The sequence below is a fragment of the Coptis chinensis genome, chromosome 2, assembly GCF_015680905.1.
Source record: "Coptis chinensis isolate HL-2020 chromosome 2, ASM1568090v1, whole genome shotgun sequence".
In the NCBI taxonomy this organism is placed as follows: domain Eukaryota; kingdom Viridiplantae; phylum Streptophyta; class Magnoliopsida; order Ranunculales; family Ranunculaceae; genus Coptis; species Coptis chinensis.
This window is the reverse complement of record NC_141457.1, coordinates 45,753,823-45,764,849: the sequence shown is the minus strand read 5'-3', so window position 1 is coordinate 45,764,849 and position 11,027 is coordinate 45,753,823. Positions and strand designations below refer to the sequence as shown.

Here is an 11,027-nt window from a genome sequence, read left to right as displayed (position 1 = left end):
CCAACTTCATATACACATCAACCTGCTTCAAGAGCCACAAATGAGTCTTCTGTAACTGGTCAAAGTCGGGTATGAACTTCCCTTCCCAATACATATTGTACTGGGACACAATTGGGCATATCACAATTTACCTTTTCAAGAAATTGAAATCCTCATACCTTCAACAATACTATAAAAAGGATCTCTTTGACATCTCTCTCTCACACACACACAATCTCAAATGGGGAAGAACAAAGGTAAAGGTAAGGAGCAAGTGAACAAGAGTGAGAATTCTAGAAGGGGTGAGGAATATCCAGATCATCTAATGTCTTGTGTGAGATTTGGATATAACCATATGGCTTGGGAAGAAGTGATGGTTGCTAGAGCCTATGTTGATGAGCATGGTGATGAAGTTTCACATGATGAAGTACTTACTCATGTGATGAAATGGAGAGAAACAAGAGATGTTGCTTTGTTGGCTAGGGGACTTCCTACTGCATATCCATAAAAAAAAAATTGAGGAAGAGCAGCTTATGCAGGAGTGTTGGGAATTTGAACAAGCTAGGTTAGATAGGGAGAGAAGCCAATGTTCAACTCAACCTAGACTGGTGTCCTCAGTGCTATCAATATTTCAAGAATTCAATGAAGAAGATAAATAAATAAAAAATGATGTTGGTCTTTATTTCTTTGGATTTTATTTTCTTTATGTATTTGTCTTTATTTATCTTGTTAAGTTTTTGTAAATTAATGTCATTATTGTGTTTGTTTCAGCAGTGAACCTCTGACGGATCAAAGAATGTTGTTTTTGCTTATAGGATGTCAAAAATTACTGTGTGGTGTTGGGTACTATGTTTTTGTGTTGAAGTTGTTCTGAGCTGGGTGAAGTTGAAGTTGTCAAAGTTGAAGCTGGGTGATGAAGACCTTTATGTTTTTGTGTTGAAGTTGTCAAAAATCAGCTTTTATTATGAGCTGGGTGTTATGCTGGATGTCAGATGTCATTCTGTGTTTTGTTTACCCTTTTGTGTTCGGTTCCTTTTGTATTTTGTGGTATATAGTTGACAATGGCAATGACTATGATCCGAATGACTATGTAGGTATGACTATGATTTGGGGAATGAATATGTTATTTTGGTCAGTTAAAGTGCACAAGTTGTTTATTGGGACCCTTGTTTATTGTTACTCCATAACATTTTATTGATCACTATATAACTGACATTCTGAAATTAGAGAACTAAACTCCATACATAACAACTCAATTGCTATTTATACAAGAATTAGGGACATGACAACCCTTGCATAACTTACAGACTTCACAAAGCTTATCATCTTCTTCCTTACACAAGTTACACACTTCTGAGTCAACCTTCTTGTCAAAGTAAATTTATTCCACCGCATTACAACCTTCCCTAGAACACTTGAGGTATTTGAACTGCAAAGTACCTTCTTTCATATGACCTAGTACCACTCTCATAAATCCACAACACCAAGAATGAGGGTAGTGCACGCCAAGATATGGACATGTTGAAGCATAGTGACCTTCGTCATAGCAAAGTTGACAAACCTGTAATCAATGAACAAACAACAAATGGTCAAAACTAAATTAAATCTGGAAAAAAAAACAACTATAATTGAAAACCCTTTAAAATATTAGCATATGGTTCTTCCATATATACATTAGTTTTGTTTTAGGTCCTTCGTCCTTCTACCGCTATTAATGAACATAATATGGAAACTTCAGAAACAATAACACCTTTGGTGCAACAACAATAAGAGCTTCACTTCCACCCATGCTCATGCTCAAAAGGAAGAAACTTAACAAAACTTGTGTCTAAATGGAGAAATTGAGTACATTCTTATAGAAGTAGCATATGACGGTTGGGGATGGGGTGCTCAATGACTATCTTACAGCAGTCGTTGGATTGGGGAGCCAGGATGTCAACACGTGTCAGGTAAATTTCAATTTGGATTTTGAGTTTTTTTGTGTAGGCACTAGTAAAGCATGTGAGGGGTAGTTTGGCCATTTTAAAAATGCACAACGCCAGACACACAACAATAGATGGTCAACACGGTCAACTAACGGTAGGGGGGACCTAAAGCTAATAAATGAAACACTTTAAATCCAACACAAATACCCCTATTATTGGGTGGACCTAAAGCTAAATCACCCTTAAATTTACTAATCAAAATGGAAAATGAATGTTTACGGCATCTCAATGCAAGCCTTCACGTCCTAGTTTGAGTGTAATGGAGTCTTTTTAAGGACATTCGTCAGAATTTTCGGTAACATTTCTTCAAAAAATTTGACATAACCTCATTTTTATCTTTGACTTTTAAAAAAACCTAGAACCTGTCATAATGCAGTTTCAAACAAATCAAATAAGGGGTTAGTTAGACTTACCCCATTACTAGTTGCAATTAGTGTTACTCCCTTTACCCCCCACCCATTTTCAAAAATATTAGTGATATCCCCCCATTTGTAAGATCCAACGGTCAGATTTCTTTATCTGAAAAAAAAAAATCATCTCGTAGCCGTTGGATCTTGCAATTGGGGGATATCACTAATATTTTTGAAAATAAGGGATAACACTAATTGCAACTATTAATGGAGGGGGGTATCACTAATGGGGGGTAACACTAATTGCGACTTTCATACATTTAATACATTAGGGAATCACAAGAGTTTATAATGTAATCCATCAAAATGTTGTACCTCCATGCACTCAACAACCCAACATCCGTAACACTTTTCACCCACAAGAAGCCATTACATATAGATATTATGCAAACTCTATGCATATGGTACAATCTAGATTGCTTGGAAGTTTTGATGTGCATGATACATAGAACAAAGTATGTCGAATTACATGCCTACATATATTCATACGGCGTGTTTTAAATAGATACATTTCATTTAATTTCTTCATCTTCATACAAATGCACACCCCTGCATTGTTTAACAAATCGACATGTGGGGGTGACAGATCTACATGAAGTGACTTCATAGTTTTTGTATCATCTTACTTGAGGTTGCCCTGTATTTCACAAAGCAATAAGGAGAGATTAGTGCAGAAAAGATGCAAAAAGGTCCGCATGATATAAATTATCACCAATAAGTTTACAGTTTACACCCGTCAAAAACAAAAGCAAAGACATTTACGGTCTATACAACAAAGAAAACATTTGCGCCTCTGAAATGCCATGGCCGAAACCAATTTTGTTTTTCTTAAATTTGATTATGGTATATATGCAAATGTAACAAAAATGCGAAAGTGTAGTAATCATTATCAAAGCTGTCAAGTCTTGCATAATGAGCCTAGCACATCCTTAAAACATAAATGTAACTCAAGTTCATGCAAGTACTAAAATAACATAGTACAATAAAGATCAAACCAACACCAACTCCTTCCCTAACAATAAGCTTAGCAATATTAACATTCAATTCTTGACAATGGTAAATTAGAAACCTGCATATATTTCTGATTTCAACAAGCACTCATGATCTTGCCACTACTAAATATCAATGCACCACTAAGGCACTAACAATAAAGAATGGTAACAAAATATGTAGGGTGACCTTTTGTACACGGCGTATTAATGCAGAATGCTAAAAGTAAGTACATTGGAGAGGCTATAAGGGTATCTAAAGCTAGTTAGCACCCTAAACACCAAAAAGGAGAAAAATGTGTCCAATGCACATGTTGTATGGGGTCTTAGAATAGCTGGTGTAATAAACTCATCAGATAAACCTAAGACCCTTTAAACACCTATACACAAACACATGATAGGATTTTGTCATAACTACATTTAGTAAGAAAAAAAAGGGGCGTCATCACACTGTAGTATCTTGGACAACATCGACGAAGGTGATATACGTTCACAATGCCCAAATAGGTGCTAGCTGCTGATTTGGCACCAATTTGGCCAGCTAAAGGTGTATTGGATATTGGATATGCTCTCAAAAGAAGCCAAAGCACTTTTGATTTAAATTCTCAAAACTAGGACCAGCGTACTTTAGGTATAAGAACTGTATTGCTTCTTAAGTGTTAAAACAATCGGCACAAATAGTTTCAACCTTCCCATTGTATTGAGTTAGACAATTTCAATCTATTGTTTTCCCTTGCAGCTATAAGATTTTGTAGTGTTGTACTTTGTCGTGGTAACAACAATCTACACATTTCTAAATTTTCTATAAAACAAAGTTTGTTATTGTTCAAAATTTGCAATAAAAAGAATGGTCTAACTCTTCTAAGCTGCAGCAAATAACCGTTCATTGTGCAAGAAACCCACATCTCTCAGTCTCCCCGACCTGAAATTTTAAAATAAGCTAGTTAAATTAATAGATTATAAATTATTAGAAACCATACAACAAAAGCTATAAGAAGATTCAATCTATTGTTGTACATAACAACCCACCACCTCTCTCTTGGAGGACTTGTGATCATCTTGTAGAAGTAAACATGGTGACCATATGTTGAGTATTTGAGTATATAGGCTATAGTTAGGAGCCTCCAACTTGTAGGTGGAATTAACAAAGAGATATCACAGTTGTGATATATAGTTATATACCACTGATAACATGAAAACAACTAAGGGAAATGTCCAAATCTCAGATATAAAGTAGAACCAGTATAATTATATGATGAGTTGAGTAATAGTTCATGTATCATTCCTCCAAGACAAGAAGACATGTCTTCTATAAATATTTACATGCTCAAAAAGGTTAGAGCTGTGCTGTGTAAAGTTCCTAGAAGGCGATTCGTATCAAAGCTGTCCGGATATGTACCAATACTAGTTTTCAGTGATATAATCAATTTCTCATTAATCTTGGTATATAACATAGTAACATACAATGAAGAAGAAAGGACAAATAAATCATGGCGGCAATTGCTATAGTGAGTAAAATTGGACCTTAGGAGTAATACTTTGGAATCTCTATTAGCTAAACCAATGTGCTAATGTATCGTCATTATCCAAACTAGCAAGATGCACGTGCTATGCACGCGATGTCAAACAAAACTTAAGGAAGAGTGTAAACATAATTTGCTTAACACTTTTCTTATTTGGTAACCAACTCGGGAATTGATGTACTGTTCATAATTATGTTTATGGTTGCTAAATTTTCTTGTTGAGGGAATGAACTTAACATTTAAAGAAGGATATAGGTAAGCGTCTTGCTCTTCAATATTATATACCTGAATTTTGCAAGTTAACTAACACCATTTATTCAAATTGTAAGAAACATAAAGCTTCTCGTCCGAGTAAAAACCATAGTGTCATATACGATAGAAATCATAATATTATTCTATTACGATTTTTGTATTTCATTATTCAGACTTTTTGTAACATAATCTCCTTACTGGTTATGTTTGGTTTGTTAATGCCTGGAGTACTGCACTATCGTCTACAAGAAATGCTTAAATTTGACGAAGCCCTGCTTCTTTAAGAATCTGTTTAGAACTGAAAGAGGTCTTCTCGATTAAGCAGGCAATTTGATGGGCAAATTCACAACAAAGTTAGCTTCTTAATGGCTCTGTTTTGGGAAGAGTTATATTTAGTTTGAGAAACTATAAATTCTATTGAGCAACAAATATGCGGAAGACAATAGTTTATGAAAATTTTCATTGATTTTGTTAATGATAAAATGGAATTTTTCCATTGCTAAGCCAGGATCACCATATATACAGAAACGGTTTTCCAAGCTGTTTTGCTTATTTCACAAAAATAAAATAGAAAAATATGTACAAAAAGAAAGAGATGGGAGACCTCATACTACACAAGATCAAAGATGTGACAGTCTTTGGTCCAATATGCATCTATAAATCTGCAGCTTGAGCCTTGCAGATTGGGCACCGCTTCTTCAGCCAGCGACCAATCGATTGATCTGCACCAAATGATAATGATGATCGCACCGCTAAGTTGCCCATCTCATCTCCCTCAAAGATACTCTTCCTGCAAAAACCAACATTAATAAATTTCAAGGATTGAAATTTCAACACAATCTTGATTCCATTACAGATGGAATCAAACAGTTCCTTTATTCGGTCAAATGCAATCTTGGTATACTATTGGAATTCAGTTACTACCTACACTAATAAGCACCTCAAAGAACTCCCGAGAATCCCATACAAACACTACCAAAATCCACTTTATGATGATTGAGGTTTGAACTTGTTATTCGGTTTCGTTAAGAAGTACCGTGCGACAAACACTGCATTTGGCATCATCACCTCCCGTCCTAATCCCGAAGTTTGGAGGCGCAGGCATATAGAAGCTCCTTTTCGTGGCAGTTTGAGAATTTTGCTTCCGTAAGGCCCGTCTTGACAAGCCCATCTTCTCACCTAGTGCTAACAATTCCTGTTATAGCAATAAGCATATATAAGGAAAGCACTACTCTGAAATCTTAGATTAAATATTTTATACATAGAATTTAGATCATAAACAGGACGCATAATACCTCATTTAAGGAAGCAGGATTTGACACTACAATTAAAAAATTCCTTCGTAGAAAGCTCCACGAAATATTATTGGAAAAAGAGAACTAATGAAAAATGAAAGGGAAAGAAAAAAGAAAAAAGTAAGGGAATATGATCTGCAAAAATCCACAGCTATTAAGAAAAATAACAAACCTCATACGACATGTTGTCAATGTCAAGTCTCATATCCCGATGCTGATCACGAAAACCAAGACCACTCAAGAACAAATTTGTCTCCAAAACCAATAATTGCTGCATTAGGTAAAAGAAGCTCAGAGAAAGATCTCAAGAAGAGGAGAAAAGCACAAAGACAAACAACCTCATATGTGAGCTCCTCATCTTGTTCGATCCTTTCCAATGATAGCAATACCTGCAAAATGCAAAATATAGCTTGAGTTAAAATTCCAAGTCAAGTCACAAACAACAATTTCCTGCTCTACCAATTAGACCATTCCCCCAGGCAGGGTTTAGATTTGATCAATTACAATGATACCTCTGCAATTCCATCCCTATTATAGTGTTGATAGAATTTACTTGGTGTATAATTTGAACTCCATAAAGATGTATATTCAGCTTACTCGCAGAAGTTCAAGTAAAGGGAAACACAATCCTATAAAGAAAGCAGATAGGCTAGGCTTGTCGTGAGGGTGTCAAGGACATTCAACTCCTATCCTTTGACATTTGAGCAGTCCAAAGGCAACCGTTTGAGCAAATAGGCAGTTTAAGGCCGCCGTTGGATTTTTCACATGGGGAAGACAATGAGATATATCTTTAACTGCATAGATGCTATTGAGGATGATTAATGTCAACAACAAAGGAGTGGTATAAGCATGGCCCTATTTCCAATAATGAACTCTTAGAGTTCAACTGAAACCAAAAAGGGCATACAACTCTTAATAAGCCATTAAGTATGATAAACAACATCTATATCAATTGATTATCCAATAGTAGAATCGTACCGCCCACTACCATGTCATGCTTCTTTTTGTCATTTATTACAAAATTATGATTCTGCAAACCAAACAAATTGTGTCATTCGCGTTATAAAATTATGTCATTGCTAGTACTACTTCCTACACGTGATATCAACATCTAGGTATTCTAAAGCACTTTATTACCTTTGTTACCTTCGACTGGTAGTGACAGCAGCAGTGACACATTCATTGAATCCCACGGAATCTACAATTTTCCAACTCATGAATCCCAGTAATGATAGCACTCCCAAATCAGACCTATTTGTTCGAAACCACATTGTATGAATTGATGGCTTGAGTCTTGACAATTTGGAGCTGTGGTGGGGCAGGGGCAGTAAAATTCTAGAGTACACAGCTGCATAGTGTAACTCTTTTCCCTCCTCCTTTATCTAGACTTGGGACCAGCAGCATAAAACCAGAAGTTTGCATTGGCGGAGTTAAAAAAGTTTTGTAGCAATTCCAATGATCATGGAAATATTAAGGGCGAAAAGTGATATTAGAAAATCTAAACATAAAGAAGTCATATATGAATCAATGTATATCATGAGTAACTGAAATCACTATATGAAGACAGGACCAGTTATCAACAGTCCAAGAAAACATGAGTTGGATACATAGCTTTCAATTAATTAAACAAAGATACGCTTACCATGTAGTAATTCATGTATGATCCACCTTTCAGATAAACCTAGCAACTGAAAATGCTACGCCTTCACCGGTCGGTGAGGAACGAGGACCTCAAATCTCAGAAACACGGGACCCAAACAGATGGGAAATGACAATTAGATTGGACTTGCCTCTAAGGGATTATAACTCTATAAACATATCTTAAAAAAGATATTGTAGACAGAACAATCAGTAGCTTTCATTGCAGTAGATATAGGACACTTACCAGCCAGTCCATTTTTCGGTCCACACCTTGGGCTTATATGCCTTGTTAGGAGAGAACCAATCACAGTAGAAACCGTTGCAAGTGTTTATCTGTTGCAAGATCAATAAAAAAAGTGCAATTAAGAAAGGAAATTGGAAAAGAATTCAAAAACTTCTATGTTGTCAGGGAGAAAGTTACAGAGTGGTCGACAGCTATCGGTTTACGTTATTCCCAGAATTGCTCTCATCTTTTATGAGTTTTATCCCCCAATTACTAACTCACTCGCCAGTGTCGTCGACAAAGTATGGTAACTTTTAAAAGCACTCTCCCAAGTCACATTCAACAAAATTCCCAAACAAAATTCTTAAACAATGGGTTCGCATATTGTGATTTTGCAACCGCCAATATATCTTCAACACCACACTAAATTCCAATCAATGCTAATTGATATACACACACTGACACGCTTATTACCGCTGGATTGACTACCAGTGTGTAGGTGAATTAAACAACACAACAGTAAAAGAAATACAAAAAAAACCGACGAATTAAAATTGAAGCATAAGTTTACATGCAATTAGCCTTTGATTATTTGAAAAGAAACCAAAAAGAATTTAGTTCCACAAAACCCCAATTTGGTACAACCCCATTTAACATTTTCAGTAAGCTATCAAGGGGCTTGTGTTAGGAATATCGGATTATGCTTCGATTTAGATTACGTAAACTATGTGCATAAGCTTTGTCACCATGAAAGTACAGCTTGTCAAGCAAAGGCTTGGTTCTTTCAAACGAAAACTCATACAACAAAGGCCATTGGGAGCCTGCCCATTTCAGCATTACAATTGGCATTTCAAATGACAAATAACTCAAAACTAACCTTCATACCACCCATTGCAAATCCAATCAACACCCCACATCTAGCTTATAAAGCATGAATTTGTTGGCTCTCTTTGAGAGTTTTGGTGCTACCCATCCATCTGTTGAGAAAGACTTGATTGATTTCTCCAACGATTCTCTAGAATGGGAGAGTTTGTGTCAACCAAATTACTTGCTATGGTCTATGATCTTTTGGTGAAATAGATAAAACAAATTGAACAATTAACTAAATCAAAAAGATTGAATGGCTTGAATTTGTTGTAATGAGATAACTCAATTTGAAGAGAGAGACCAAGTTCTCCCATGTTTTTTACAGCCGGGATTAGCAATGGAGTAGAGAGGGGATCTTCGGTTTTTTTTTTTTTTTTTGGCTTTGATCTTTTTTAAGAGAGAGAATGAGGGCAGATTTCTTTTTTGATAACTGAATGAGGGGAGATTTGAGAGAGATAAAACTCATAAAAGAGAGAAAAGAGAAAGACGTCTGTGATATGTTTTTTTTGTTTTTTTGACTTTTAGCTTTTAAGAGAGAGAGAGAGAAATGGGCGCATAAGAAGAGAGAAGATGAATAGAGAGACGATTGGTTTCTTTTCATTTAAATTCGGTATAAATGGTAATAATTTGGCAGTTAATGTAAGGCTAAGTCGCGAACAATTGAATAGTGGCGTGTAGTTGATTTCTGATTTGAATTTACATATACGTCCTTAAAGTACTATGTAATCTTAAGAGTATAAATGATAGTAAATTTTGAAATGACGAAGTAGTCCTTCTTAAAGGCATTGAATAATTGATTTTAATTTTTTATTAAGGGCATTTCATGGTAGAAAAAAAATTGGTCTAATTTAAAGGTCCATATTAATTATGGTATACTATACTAATAGAGATTACACATGAACTGAATGGAAAATAAAGAAAACAAACAGTTTAATTTTAAAATAAAATAGAAGCAATTTTTTTTTTTTTTGCCAAGTCTGTTTTAAATGAGATCAGCAACTCTTTGATGCTGGCAGGGTTCGAGCCCAGACCTCGTATCATCACCCAAAAGTTTTACCGACTTTGCTAGTCGGCACCTACAAATAAATTGAAGTATAAGAAATTCAAACAAGATGAAATTGAGTTTGCATTATACTACAAAAATATGAACCCCACTGATCTACGACGCAATTCACCCCATCTATATGTTTATGCTTTTGAAACTAGTTTTAGTATAACTAACTACTCAAACCACAACACTACCTAGAAAACCTACTAGTTTCAGTATAACTCACTACTCCAATGTGAATATTTTGAAGAAACTATACTGGTAATATGGTGCAATTTGTAGGTTAAAATATGGGTCGTCTTAAAATCAAAGAATGTAAAAATACCAATAGTCACATAATAATAATAGTAACAATAATGATAACTAATAAGAATAATAAATCACAATGGCTGTAATGTTAAACCTACATAGCTCACATTACCATAAAAGAATTGATAGGCTAAAGAGCTATGACATTCAGCGGACTACAATTTTTAGACCATTCCATTGCACCTTTAATGTAAGATTATAATGCCAAAGTAGTGTACTGCACACAATACTCTGACTCTGTAAACACAGTCTGAAGATTCCATGAAGTAATGTCAGGCTTTGAGACTAAGATGCACCAAGTCAATCAGTGCTCTTTTTCACTATCCAGGTTTGGGGTTACTAAGAAAGAAATAAAAGTAATCAAAGCATCAACATATTCACAAGCCCCCAACATATACTAATCCCATTTAGAAGACTTCTAAATGGAAGAAGTCACAACTTCTAAAGGGAAGAAGTCACAAAATACAAGAAAAGCAACCATCTAAAGGGACTCAACAAGAAAAGCA

At 35.3% G+C, this 11,027-nt stretch overlaps 1 long non-coding RNA gene across 2 annotated transcripts; it reads right to left on the bottom strand.

Moving 5' to 3' along the window:
• Positions 1–6,262: 6,262 nt before the first annotated feature.
• LOC147516232 (uncharacterized) lies at positions 6,263–7,437 on the bottom strand. 2 transcript variants are annotated; one of them, XR_015213614.1, is made up of 4 exons: positions 7,412–7,437; positions 6,772–6,822; positions 6,606–6,704; positions 6,263–6,333 (listed from the first exon to the last, which is right to left on the bottom strand). It is a non-coding gene; the product is annotated as an uncharacterized LOC147516232 (long non-coding RNA). The 2 variants fall into 2 exon arrangements; XR_015213613.1 differs by lacking the exon at positions 7,412–7,437 and having other exon boundaries at positions 6,772–6,957.
• Positions 7,438–11,027: the final 3,590 nt, after the last annotated feature.